The following is a 14,085-nucleotide window of genomic DNA, read 5'->3' on the forward strand; positions in this document are numbered from 1 at the left end:
TACCAAATATCGGGAGGTACCGTTATATGGGTGCTATACGAAGACGTGGACCTGCACAGATAATCTCCTGTCATAGGCTGTAGTACCCATTTCGAACTTCAAATACCAAATTTGAAACAATTCCGGTGAATAATGTCGCTATAATCACCAAAATGTCGAATATCGGGAGATACCGCCACATGGGGGCTATACGAAGACGTGGACCTTCATAGACAATTTTCTGTCTTAGGCTGTAGTATCCATTACGAACTTCAAATATCAAATTTGTAACAATTCCGGTGAATAATGTTGCTAAAATCATCAAAATACCGAATATCGGAATGTACCGTTATATGGGGGCTATACGAAGACGTGGACCTGCACCGACTATTTTCTGTTTTAGGCTGTAGCATCAATTACAAACTTCAAATACCAAATTTAAAACAATTCCGGTGAAAAATGTCGCTAAAATCATTAAAAAATACCGAATATCGGGAGCTATCGTTGTATGGGGCTATACGAAGACGTGGACCTGCACAGAAAATTCTTGGTGTTATGCTGTAGTATACTTTTCGAACTTCAAATACCAAATTTGAAATGATTCCGGTGAATCATGTCGCTAAAATCAACAAAGTACCGAATATCAGGAGGTATCGTTATATGGGGGCTATACGAAGACGTGGACCTGCACAGACAATTTTTTGTATTATGCTGTAGTATTCATTGCGAACTTCAAATACCCAATTTAAAACAATTCCGCTGAAAAATGTCGCTAAAATCATCAAAATACGAATATCGGGAGATACCGTTACATGGGGACTATACGAAGACGTGGACCTGCACAGACAATTTTTTGTCTTATGCTGAAGTATTCATTGCGAACTTCAAATACCCAATTTAAAACAATTCCGGTGAATAATGTCGCTAAAATCAACAAAGTAGCGAATATCGGAGGGCATCGTTATATGGGGGCTATACGAAGACGTGGACCTACATGGCCCATTTTCAATATCAAAAGTCCTGCAGACATAATACATATTTGAGTAAAATTTTATCTATCTACTTCATTTCGTTCGGAAGCTAGAGTGATTTTCACGGACGGATAAACGGACAGACATCGCTAAATCGACATATAATTTTATGCTGATCAAGAATATATATCCTTTGTGAGGTCTAAAATGTATATTTCGAGGTGTTACAAACGGAATCACAAACTTAATATACTCTCCATAATATGGTGGAGGGTATAAAACGGATTCAATTAGGCATCCAATTACTAATTTACATATTGCTCTATTTGTAACAATTCTCACCCTTCTGAATGTGTTATACAAATAGGTGTGCAAAAAGAAAACTCGAAAACAAAACTTTGAACCCAAAGTCAAATCACTCTTCAATTATTTATTAGCTTCGTTTTGCTTTGAATACTCGTTTGACGCTCAATAACAAAATTATTAGCTACAAACAACATTTTTGTAGTTGTTGTTCTGCTATTTTTGTTGTTGTTGTTGAATTCCAACTAAATCAGCCAAAACGGCAACAAATGCGCAAAACACACAATTGAATAAAAGTAGAAGAAGAAAAAAAAACTAAAGTTATTTCATTGATTTTTATTAAAATGACCACGGAAATGGCATTCAAAGCCAGCAGAATATGACGTGATACGACAATTCTGGGCACGAAAATAAAATAGACAGCATTGTCATCTTCGTCATCATAATCGCCGTCGTTGTCTTCCACACATTGTATATCACATCATCATCACCACTATCTCGGCAGCATCTTTGTTCATGAACACCATGCACTTTTATGGAAATTTTGAAAAAAAAAAATAATATTTTAAATTTCCTGGCGGTTCTGTAAATTTGTTGTTTTTTTTTTTTTTTGATAATGAAATCATTTTCAAAAAAAAAAAATTAATTAAGTTATCATTTAAATCGCTCAATAATTCCATCATCATCATTAGATAAATCTATTGATGGCTGTCCATGTGTGTGTGGGTATTTAATTTCTTGGTTTTTAGCACTTCCCCCCTCCCCCCACTCACGTGCAAAACGTACTTCGGAATGTTCGTTCACTGGGTAGGGTGGCGTAGTATATGACGCGTCGCAGCTGCAAAAAACTCAAACTTGTAATCGATACGACATCAAACGGTAATGTTTGATTAAAATTGACAACCCGACTCCTCGGTATGGCCCGACAACAATGAGACGGCGGCGACGGTGTTGATGGCGACAATGACGACGGACACGCACGACGTTAATCGGCTAAACAATAACAGACAACTAGACAACTGGTTTTTCGTATTAGCCATTGTTTCCCATGGCAGACGATGATCACAGTTTTGGGGAGAGAGAGAGAGAGCTCGAGAGAGAAAACGTGGGAGAGTGTTACAGTACTATTTGTTGCATGAGATGTATGGTGAGAAAGTTGGGTGAAAATATAAAGAGATCATGCTGTGGGAGAGTTTGCAAAATACATTTGGAATCAGGGATGGGAAATTTAATTGTTGAGCGTTTTTTGGGGGGAGGGAATAGTTTTTATAAAGATAAATGGAAAAATGACTTAACATTTACACTTAATGGAAGTATTCTAGTGTATTCTTTGGATAGCAGAATTTCTGGGGGTTAACTATAGAAAGGAAGCCTTCGGGAGGTCCTACTTAATAGAAGACTGTATAAAGGCGTTTTACAAATAAAAGAGAGCTTCCAGAGGATAGAAGACTCCTGTAGATAGAATAAATACGTTTTCCTATAAGTAGAAGACCTCATGGAGATCTTCTATAGATATGAGGACTTACATAAAACTTGCATAGATACAAGACCTTTGGCAAAAAACAGAATCAATGGAATATTTTTAAGAAGTTTCTTAAAGGATCAAACATTTAGAAAAAAAGAACTTATTCTACATCTAAAGGACATTCCTAAGTCCCTTTGACCCAAAGACTTTTTAAAGGCTTTTTCAAATTAGAAGACCCTTCAGAGTTTTTTTAGGGGAGAACACATTTTCGACAACTTATATGTAGTGATAAAAACGCAGGAAAAGTTTATGGTCACAGCAGATTTAAAAGGTCTTCCCTCAAAGACTTTTTAAAGGCTTTTTCAAATTAGAAGACCCTTCAGAGATTTTTTAGGGGAGAACACATTTTCGACAACTTATATGTAGTGATAAAAACGCAGGAAAAGTTTATGGTCGCAGCAAATTTAAAAGGTCTTCCAAAACTAGAGGACCTCTAAAAGACTTTTTAACGTCAAAACTAAATTTTAAGACCGTCTATAGCTGGATGATCTTTTAGGGATCTTCTAAATGTGGAAGAACTATTAGAGATTTTCAATGCTAGTTCTCAAAGTCTGAAAGGCCATCAACACATCTTCTATGCCTCCCCAAAGCCCTACTATGGACTGAAACCCTATACTAGAGGTGTTCTAGGGTCATAAGATATAAGTTTCTAGGGATCTACTATTGTTAGAAGTCTTCCATTACCAGAGGACTTTGTAGATGTCTTCCAGGGTTCATCTATTCTATTGTAGACGACCCCTGGCTTCATCTACACTACATTCGATGATATACACTGCAGCTCGTGACACCTATACTAATCTACACTGAAGTAGATGACCCTTGAGTTTATCAATACTACAGTAGATTACACCTAGGTTCATCAACACTACAGTAGATTACACCTGGGTTCATCTACACTACCGTAGATGATCTCAGGGTTCATATATACTACCGTAGATGACATCTGGGTTCATCTACACTACCGTAGATGCCCCCTGGGGTAATCAACACTACAGTAGATGAAATCTGGGTTCATCTCCACTGCAGTACATGATCTCTGAGTTCATCTATACTACCGTAGATGATCTCTGAGTTCAGCTATACTACCGTAGATGACCTCTGGGTTCATCTACACTACCGTAGATGCCCCCTGGGGTAATTAACACTACAGTAGATGAAAGCTGGGATCATCTACACTGCAGTAGATGATCTCTGGGCTCTTCTACACTACCGTAGATGATCTCTGGGTTCATCTATACTACCGTATATGCCCCCTGGGGAAATCAAAACTACAGTAGGTGACACTTGGGTTCATCTACACTACAGCAGATGACCGCTGAGTTCATCTACACTACAGCGGATTACACCTCTGATAATCTATCTACAGGAGATGACCCCTGGGTTCGTCTACACTACAGTCGATGACCCTTGAGTTCCTCTACCCTACAGTAAACGACCCTTGGGTTCATCAATAAAGAATAATAAAAATCTACACTACAGCGGATGACACCTCTGCGAATCTGCACTACAGCAGATGACCCCTGGGTTCGTCTACATTACAGTAGATAACCTTTGGGTTCATCTACACTACCGTAGATGCCCCCTGGGGCAATTTACACCACAGAGATGACCCTTGGGTTCATCCACACCACAGTTTATGACCCCTGGGTACGGTAAATACCCCCGTGATTCCTGTAGATGATTCTATGATTCATCTTCACTACGGTAGAGGACCACTGGGTTCATATACACTGACAGCAGCTTTACCTATCATATTGTAAATGTACTTTAGGCGGTCTCTGAGCCCTCCAGAACTTCAAATGTTTTTTTTAAGTATTTTTTAGAAATTCAGATTTTCCATCCCTGAATTATGGCAGAGGAAACGAAAAGATTCTCAAAGGAACGAATCAAAAACAAACAATTTTTGCCTGATTTCAATACCGTTTGCTCTGGTTTGCATTTAGTCTCTCTTAGTTCTGAGAGTGATCTTGTTCATCAGAGATGAGAATAATGAAATGAAATGTGTCCAATATTATTGTTTATAAAACTTGTTTGCTTACATGCGATATTCGCACACAAATACACACACGCGCGGTGAGACACATAAAGTTCTTATAAACATGTTTATAATTTTGATGTGTTTTCATGATTCCTGTCCGGTGTGCGTGTTTGTGAGAGTCGTCTTTCTGTCTTCCGTTTTTTTTCCTTTTTTTTGCATACTTCCCAAAGTCAAACAAAATATGATCTCATCGTCGTCATCATCGTAAAATAAACGCCAGTAGCCAGTCAACTAGCGAAGATCAAAAGCTCTCATACGCCATCATAAAGAAAATCATTTCAGAATCATAGAAATTGGTGTACCTACACAAAATTTCAGAATATCCATATGAGATTTGAACAAAATGAAAATAATAATAACAAAATATATAAATAAGTTTCGGATGCGACCACATTGGATATGGCAAAAAATTATGAATAATAAATGAGCAAAACAAAAACCATAACAAATTAGAAGCGTTTCTGCAATGAAATCTATAATAATTGTTTATAATTATAAACAGATTTGTTGGTTCTTATTGCTCAACAACGGAAGAGAGAGAGAGTGAAGATTATACAGAGTGACAAAATGAATACAAGATTTAGAGGTCAAATATAAAACGGCGATGCGAATATATTTTCTTCCTACTCTACAGCAGATAGTCCATTGGCTCATCTATTCTATAACAAATCTACAGCACGTGGATTCCTGAACTCTTCTTTCCTCTTCTCTATTGTAGACAACCAATTACTCCACTGTGACAATCCCTGGGTTCATCTGCTCTACTGTAGACGATTCCTGGCTTCACCTACTCAACTGTAGATGACCCCTGGGCTCAAATACTAAACTGCAATGACCCCTGGGCTCATCTACCACTGAGCTCATCTACTCTACAGTGGATGACCACTGAGCTCATCTACTCCACAGTGGATGACCACTGAGCTCATCTACTCTACAGTAGATGACCCTTGGGCTCATCTAATCTACTGTAGATGACCCTTGAGCTCATCTACTCTATTGTAGATGACCCCTGAGCTCATCTACTCTACTGTAGATGACCACTGGGCTCATCTACTCTACAGTATATGACCACTGAGCTCATCTGCTCTACAGTAGATGACCACCGAGCTCATCTGCTCTACAGTAGACGACCGCTGGGCTCATCTACTCTACAGTAGATGACCGCTGGGCTCATCTACTCTACAGTAGATGACCGCTGGGCTCATCTACTCTACAGTAGATGACCGCTGGGCTCATCTACTCTACAGTAGATGACCGCTGGGCTCATCTACTCTACAGTAGATGACCGCTGGGCTCATCTACTCTACAGTAGATGACCAGTGGGCTCATCTACTCTACAGTAGATGACCACTAGGCTCATCTACTCTACAGTAGATGACCACTGGGCTCATCTACTCTACAGTAGATGACCACTGGACTCATCTACTCTACAGTAGATGACCACTGGGCTCATCTACTCCAATGTAGATGACCCCTGGGCTCATCTACTCTACAGTATATGACCACTGAGCTCATCTGCTCTACAGTAGATGACCACCGAGCTCATCTGCTCTACAGTAGACGACCGCTGGGCTCATCTACTCTACAGTAGATGACCCCTGGATTCATCTAATCTACTGTAGATGACCCCTGGGTTCATCTACTCTACTGTAGATGACCCCTGGCCTCATCTACTCTACAGTAGATGACCCCTGGCCTCATCTACTCTACAGTAGATAACCCCTGGCCTCATCTACTCTACAGTAGATGACCCCTGGCCTCATCTACTCTACAGTAGATGACCCCTGGCCTAATCTACTCTACAGTAGATGACCCCTGGGCTCATCTACTCTACTGTAGATGATCCCTGGGCTCATTTAATCTACTGTAGATGACTCCTGGGCTCATCTACTCCATTGTAGATGACTCCTGGGCTCATCTACTCCATTGTAGATGACCCCTGAGCTTATCTACTCCATTGTAGATGACTCTTGGGCTCATCTACTCTATTGTAGATGACCCTTAGGCTCATCTCCTCTATTGTAGAAGACACTTGGGCTCATATACTCTATTGTAGATTACCCCTGGGTTCACCTACTCTATTGTAGATGACCTCTGAGGTCATCTACTCTATAATATATGACCCCTGGGCTCATCTACTCTATTGTAGATGACCCCTGGCCGCATCTACTCTATTGTAGATGACCCCTGGCCGCATCTACTCTACTGTAGACGACCCCTGGGTTCATCTACTCTGCTGTAATTAAAACATGACTTTCTCTACTCTACTGTCAGAGGTCATCTCTGGCCTTTTCTTCTTAAATGTAGACGACCGCCGCCTTCATCCACCTACTCTATTATAATTAAGTATTTATATGCTATGTAGTAAATGACCCTATCCTCCATATGTTCTATTTTAGCCACCCCATTTTTAGTAGAATATCTCTTTTCCATTTTCGCCAAACAAAATGCGAAGGTGTTTTTGTGCCAAAATCGAAAAAAAATTTATGCGCCATTCATTTGAAATGGCTGTTATATTTACATATACCGTATTTTTTGTTTTGGTTATTCAGTTCAGACGATCTCAAATTCACAAAATTCTATACAGCATCTGTTTTGATCATCATTAGTTGTTGTGTGGCTGTTGTTGTTGTTGTTGTTTTTATTTTGAATTTCAGTGAAATCAATTTTTATGTAGGCGAAAGATCTCACATTCAAATTCTCGTGTAACAAATTTTGAATGGCGTTCGGCGTTTTGAATTGGCCTCATCTATGGGCCACGACGAATGCAAACATGTTTTGCCTTTTTTCTTTTCTTTTCGTTTTTTTTTTGTATTTTCGGGATATTTATGGCAAAAAAAAATTGAGATTTAGATAGGTAGGTAGCTGTGTTCGCAGAGAAGTGTTGATGATGGAATAAAATTAATGTATTTTGCAGTGTGGGTGCCAAGCTATACAACAACAAAAACAATAACAGCAACAATGTACAACAATTGATGTGTGATAGTAAGAAAAAAATTTCGAGGTTGGTAGATCGTTATTCTGAAGTCTATGAATTTTTGTTTTGTTTCAAAAACCCGTTTTCCCACTTTGCCAAAACAAAAAAAAAAATGCAAAATTCTTTCGCCCGAAACTTCATGCATATTTTATGGTGTTGTTGTTTTGTGTGGAATTTTAAAAGCTTCGGCAATATTTTGTTTTGAAAAAATAAAAATTTGCAAAGTTTATAAAATTTTTATTGGCGATAAGAAATAATTTATATGACTTCCTATAATTTATATATTTTATGGTTGTAAAAATTATATCTTTTTTCCATTACAGAAATCGTAAAGATAAACTTGAATAAGGAAAAAAATTCAACCTATTTTTATATTTTCTTTCCCATTTTTACTCAAATATATAAACCCTCAGCTATACGACTAGAGCGGGTGGGTATACAGGGCGAGATAAAAAACTGCAACAAAGTCAAACGCAATAATTTTTACTTTTTTTAATTTCATTGAATGAAAGCAAAAATATCGGAAATAGCACCAAATTTTAGAATAAATTTATATTTGTTCGAGTCGGTCACCTTTGGCAGGAATTATGGTCTTCAAACGACCAATGAAACCGTCATACGCTGCCAAAATGTTGCTCTGCGGTATTTTGGTCCATTCCCGGCGAATCGCTTGCTTGAGGTGATCGACACTTTGGTATTTTTTAGTGCCAACCTTGCTTTCCAAAATACTCCAGACTCAATAGTCCAATAGATTGGTATCCGGAGATTTTGGTGGCCATTGTGCGTTGGAAAAGAAGCGAGGAGCTTAATTTTATAACCATTCTTGGATGGCGGGTGTTGAGTCCTGTTGGAATGTTCAAGGTCTGTGGCCAAAATGTTTGTATACCCAAGGCTTTAATACGACCTCCAGAATATTTAAGCGATAATATTCAACATTTATTCTGATGCCACGGTCGATTAATATAAGCGGAGAGCGACTATCGGCTGTTATGGCGACCCACACCATCACCATGGCCGGCGCTTGAGTTCTGGTGGCCAACCGAAGGTGCACATTTTCAGTTGACCTCTTTGGCAAGTACAGACGATCATTTTGTTTTTTTAAAAACTACTGGACAACGAATGTTTTCTCATCGGAGAAAATCAAATTTGGCGGTTCACCACTTTCGGCCAAGCGAAGCAACTTTTTAGCTCTTTTGGGTCTCTTTTCTTTCTGATGCTGTGTAAGTTCTTGCACTTTTTGGAATTTCAATGGCTTTACCCCGAACTCATTTTTCAATATTTGCCGAAATTTAGCTCCATCTTCGCAAATCCTAATATTTGCATCAGTGAAGGTTAGGTGAGAAAATTGACAATATCAGTCCACTCCTTCTGGTACCTCCCCCACAAAAAGTCCAAATTTTTCAAAAAAATTTGTTTCTCCACAGAAAGAGAAAGGATGATGCAATTTTGCTCCAACTTTGCAAATCCTAATATTTGCATCAGTGCTAGGTCGGATGCGAATATAGACAATATTGGTCCATTCCATCAAGTACCTCTCCCACAAAGGGCCAAAATTGTGAATAATTATAACTCTTATAAAATGTGATGCAATAGTCCGATTGTCTTCAAATTGCAAACATCCCAATATTTCTACTAACACATGATCTGCTGTGAATATGGAATATATCGGCCCTCTCCCTCTGGAACCACCTCCATAAAGGGTCAAAAACGCGAAGCTCATAAAACGCGAAATAAACATCCAATTCCATTCAGACTTAACGCATCTCAATATTTCCATCAACACAATATCTTCTGTAAACCTGGGATATATCGGTCCTATCCTTCTGGTACATTCGACAAAGGGTCAAAATTTTGAATAATTATATCTCTCATAAAATGCGAAATAAGCATCTGATCCTATTCAAATTTGGCACATTTCAATATTCCTACTAACACAAGATCTAATGTGAAGATGGGATACATCGATCCACTTCCTGTGGTACCTTCCCCACAAAGATGACAAAATGTTGAATAAGCGAAACGTTCATAAAATGCGAAATTAACATCCGATTCTGTTCAAACTTGGTACATCTCAATATTTCCATCAACACAAGATCTGTTATAAAGATTGCAGAGATCGGACCATTTCTTCTGGTACCTCTCCCACAAAGGGTCAACGTTTTGAATAACCAAAACGATTATAAAGTTCGAAATAAAGATCCGGGTTTCTTCATATTTCACACATCCCATTATTTGTACTAGAACAAGATCTGCTGTAAACATGGGATATATCGGTCCGCTCCTTCTGGTACCTCTCCCACAAAGGCTCAAATTTTTGAATATCCCCGAAGCTCATAGAACGCGAAATTAAAATCTGATTCTTTTCAAATTTCATACATGCCAATAATTCTACCAACACAAGAGCTGATTGAGAAGATGGAATACATCGATCCACTCCTTCTGGTACCTCCCCCACAAAGGGTTAAAAATGAATGAATATTCATGAACCTCACCAAACGCGAAATGTATATCCGATTCCATTCAGATTTGGCATATCTCAATATTTCCATCAACCCAGGATCTGTTATAAAGTTGGTAGAGATCGGACCATTCCTTCTGGTACTACCCCCACAAAGGGATCAAAATTTTGAATAACCAAAAGGATTACAAAATTCGAAATAAGAATCCGATTCTCTTCAAATTGCACACATCCCAATATTTCTACTAACACATGATCTGCTGTGAAGATGGAATATATCGGTCCACTCCTTCAAGTACCTCCCCCACGAAGGGTCAATATTTTGGAATATTCATGAAGCTCATAAAACGCGAATTGAACATCCGATTCCATTTAAACTTGGTACAATCCAATATTTCTATAAACATAAGATCTGTTATAAAGAAGGTAAAGATCGGAATATTCCTTCCAGTACCTGCCCCACAAAGGAGTAAACATTTTAAATAACCAAATCGTTCATAAAATCCGAAATAAGCATCCGGATCTCTTCACATTTCACATATAACAATATTTTTATTTAGCCAAGGTCTGGTGTAAAGATGGGATAAATCGGCCTTCTACTTCTGGTACCTCCCCCACAAAGGTTCCAAATTTTGAATATCGATTAAGCTAATAAAACGCAGAGTTAGCATTTGATTTAATTCAGACTTATCACATCTCAATATGTCACACAACATAAGATCTGTTATAAAAATGGTAGAGATCGGAATATTCCTTCTGGTACCTCCCCCACAAAGGGGTCAAAATCTTGAATAACCAAAAGGATTACTAAATCCGAAATAAGCATCCGATTCTCTTTAAATTGCACACATCCCAATATTTTTACTAACACATGAAGATGGAATATATCGGCCCACTCCCTCTGGTACCTCCCACACCAAGGTGACAAAATTTTGAATAGGCTAAACGCTCACGAAACGCGAAATTATTCTCCGATTTCATTCGAACTTGGTACAATTCAATATTTCTATAAATACAAGATCTGTTATGAAGATGGTAGAGATCGGACCATTCCTTCTAGTACCTTCCCCACAAAGGAGTCAAATTTTTGAAACGATCATAAAATCCGAAATAAGCATCCTGTTCTCTCCAAATTTCACACATCTCATTATTTTTACAAACACAAGATTTGCTGTGAAAATGGGATATAAAGATCCATTCCTTCTGGTACCTCGCCCAAAAAGTGTCAACATTGAATAAATACCCATAAATCTCATAAAACGCGAAATTAACATCCGATTCCATTCAAACATTGACACATCTCAATATTTCTATCAAAAGGAGATCTGTTGTAAAGATGGTAGAGATCGGACCATTTCTTCCGGTACCTCCCTCACTAAGGGTCAAAGTTTTGAAAAACAAAACGCTCAAAGAAAGTGAAATAAGCATCCAACTCTCTTAAAATTTCACACATACCAACATTTTTGCTAACACATGATCTGCTGTGAAGATATCTGCGAGCCCCTTCTGGTACCTCACCCACTAAGGGTAATAATTTTCAATACTTTTATCTGTCATAACTTGCGAAACAAGTCAGCGAACCTTCACAAGTTGCTATATCTAAATATTTCTCTCAACCAGAAACCTGAGATGAATATGGAATTAATGATTCCGCATAAAATTGGATATAAATGTTAGATTTTCTTGTAATTCTGCCCATACCAATATCATTACCTGTCTTAGATGAAGTGTGAAAATGGAATACTTCGGTCGACAATATCTGGTACATCACTCACATTTTAACAATTTCTAACATTTATCACATATCTCACATAAAGTGGTTGAAGGAGTCGATATTGTCCAAATCTGGCACGTCACAATATTTATATCACATTTATTTAGGTCCAATACTAAATGAACAATATTGACCTATTCCTTTGGAACCTACTCCATGGAGGGTCAACAATTTGAATAATCATAACCAGAAGTCAAAATATATTTAAATAATCGAACATTGGCTGAGGGTATACATTTGTCGGCAAAACCGGCTGATACTATTTGACTTGTTTTTGTATGTATTCTAACACTTTTTTGTCCATTCCCATAAATTTATTACCCTAAATAATGTTTTTTTTTCTTTCTTCACTTTGCTTTAGTTCAAAAACAGGTCATCACAGATTTTTATTGGCACACCACTAGTTTAACGGTCTATTTTCTCTTTAGGAAAGGGATTGCCAACACTTACCGTTAAATGATATCATGACATTCCTAGGTTGCGTTCGAAGAAAGCTTCATCATTTCTTATTGTTGTATTCTTTCACTTTTTTTAATTAAAAACATGTTTTCTTTGCTATCTCGCTATGGAGCTCTAAACAATCTATTTATGTTGGCAGGTTTTGATTGGATTGTCGACACTTGACACAAAAAAAAACATTTAACTGGATGACAGTTCAAAAATAAAGAGAGAGAAAAAATGAGAAGTAAAAAGTCAGTAAGTTCAGCTGAACTTTTAATACCCTCCAACTTCAAGGGGGTGGTAACAAAATATGTTATGGCATTTTTGGTAAAAAATAACAATCAGTTTCTTCCAATTTCGGTGATTCAAAAATGTTGGGGTCATTCATTCATTATACCCTACACCACATAGTGGTAAGGGTATTATGTCTTTGTGCATTTGTTTGTAACATGGAGAAGAAAGCGAGATAGACCCAAAGTTATTTTTGAGGATCTCCATAGAATCACTTTCTGAGTTGATTTATGCATGTCAGACCGTCTGTCCATGTATTTTTGTGAACAAAATGCAGGTCGCATTTATTATCCGATTGAGATGAAATTTTGCACAAGCCATTTGTTTGACCCAAGGACGAACCCCATTGAAATTGGAGATAATCGGTAAACATTTAGATATAGCTCCCATATATATCTTCGTCCGATTTGGCTTTTATTGTGCACCAAACGTGTAATATCAGTCCCAATAGTGTGGAATTTTGCACATATAACCAAATTAGGCCTGAAAATAAGTATGCCAAATTTGAATGAAATCGGTTCAGATATAGCTATAGCTCCCATATATATTGTTCATCCGATTTGTTATTTTTGTCCACCGCCGCCGTAATATGCACTAAGCAACAACAATATTTGGGGAAATATATCAAATACAGCTCAGAAATACACTTGCTAAATTTTATCGAGATCGGTTCAGATTTGGATATAGCTCCCATATATAACTTCGTCCGATTTACCTTTTATTGTGCACCAAACGTCTAATATTTGTCCAAATGGGATGGAATTTGGCACTTACGACCGAATTGAGTCCAGAAGCTAGTATGTCAAATTTGGTGAAGATCGGTTCAGATATAGCTATAGCTTCCATATATACATTATTCATCCGATTTGTTATATTTGTTACCCACAACCGTAATATGCACTGCATATTCAGGGAAATATATCAAATACAGATCAGAAATATTTTTGCCAAATTTTATCGAGAACGGTTCAGATTTGGATATAGCTCCCATATATATGTTTATCTGATTTCAAATTAATTTTGCACCAAATGGACAATACAAGTCCGAATTTAAAATATACAAATGCTTCGGCATATTTAGACCTTTGAACTTTAAATAATAATTATAATCATGGAGTGTATGATTAAATTCTCGCATAAAAACTTTTAATTGTTATGTGGAGCTCTACTAAATCAGCAAAGTGGTGTAGGGTATCATAAAGTCGGCCCCGCCCGACTTTAGGGCTTTCTTTACTGTTTTTTGACAATAATTTTCATAGGAGAGGCTTGTAAAGATCTTCCTTAGATGAGAAGTGACTTCTTTTTAAATTATAATTAATATCTATTAC

The 14,085-nt window shown here is 37.6% G+C and overlaps 1 protein-coding gene across 3 annotated transcripts in view; it reads right to left on the reverse strand.

The window, feature by feature from the left end:
- Positions 1-14,085, reverse strand: part of LOC101895351 (uncharacterized) — a 55,803-nt gene that overhangs the window by 31,207 nt on the left and 10,511 nt on the right. The window contains exon 1 of one of the 3 annotated variants that reach the window (XM_011298078.3): positions 2,040-2,266. The exons of 1 other annotated variant lie outside the window; for it this stretch is intronic. The gene's annotated coding sequence lies outside the window, so the exon portion shown is untranslated. Of the gene's footprint in view, positions 1-2,026; positions 2,267-14,085 lie in introns of those variants that run through there. One more of the 3 variants, XM_020040081.2, reaches the window with a different exon arrangement.

This window comes from Musca domestica, unplaced genomic scaffold, assembly GCF_030504385.1.
Source record: "Musca domestica strain aabys unplaced genomic scaffold, Musca_domestica.polishedcontigs.V.1.1 8, whole genome shotgun sequence".
Taxonomy (NCBI): Eukaryota; Metazoa; Arthropoda; class Insecta; order Diptera; family Muscidae; genus Musca; species Musca domestica.